Genomic DNA, 1,088 nt, shown 5'->3' on the forward strand with positions numbered 1-1,088 from the left:
ATATTGTTCGCCTGTGTCGGGCAAACAGATAACGCCCTTTGAAGTTTTCCACCGCGTGAAGCCAGATGTCTCTGATTTGCGCGTGTTTGGGTGTACTGCGTGGGTGCATGTCGAGAGGAGGCACCGCAATAAGCTCGATGCCACGAGCCAGAAGGGTGTGTTGGTGGGCTACGAACGCAACTGCAAAGGATACCGGATTTTATTAGACGGGTCTAAGCGTATCGTAGTGAGCAGGAGCGTGCTTTTTGAGGAAACGCCAACGTCCCGCACGCTGCCTGCGGATGATAGCGAAAGCAGCGGCAGCGGAAGCGATAGTGACGATGAGGACGATGTGGCTAGCAGTAGTTGCAAGACTGCAGCCCCTCCCCGGCAGGGGGAGCAGTTTAGTCCGAGTGAGGCCGTAGAGGATAGTCAAGGGAACGCGGCGATTGGAGATTCAGCTGAGTTGAATGAGGGGGAGCCTATGGTAGTTGGCGCAGTACCTGAGGCACCTGAGGAGGAACCCACGGCTACCGGTGGTGCAGCCGATTCCGCCAAAGGGAAGCCTAAGACTACCAGCGGGACCACTAAGGGGAAACCTAAAGCTGTCGGTAAGGCAGCTGAGGGGGAGGATAAGGCTGGTGCAGCTGCCTCTACACAACATCGTTACCCCCAACGTGACCGTCACCCGCCCCAGCGACTCAACCTTGCTGTTAACGTATCGGACGTCAAAATCCCGAGCACCTACGAGGAAGCGATGGCCTCTCCGGAACGGGACAAATGGCAGGAGGCGATTGCCGAAGAAATCGGATCTATCCACGCATTAGATACGTGGGAGCTGAAGGTACCGCCGCCTGGGGTGAAACCGATTCCGGTGAAGTGGGTGTACGACGTGAAGCGGGGTGTAGACGGACAAGTGGAACGATACAAAGCCCGGTTGGTAGCAAAGGGCTATAAGCAGAAGGAAGGTGTTGACTTCAATGAGGTATTCGCGCCTGGTAGCAATCAGGTGACGTTGCGTACATTCCTGGCGAAGGCTGCGGCTGAAGGATTTGAGGTACACCACCTAGATGTGCGCACTGCGTTCCTCAACGGGACGCGGAGGAGGT

The sequence above is a fragment of the Volvox carteri genome, assembly GCF_000143455.1.
Source record: "Volvox carteri f. nagariensis unplaced genomic scaffold VOLCAscaffold_31, whole genome shotgun sequence".
In the NCBI taxonomy this organism is placed as follows: domain Eukaryota; kingdom Viridiplantae; phylum Chlorophyta; class Chlorophyceae; order Chlamydomonadales; family Volvocaceae; genus Volvox; species Volvox carteri.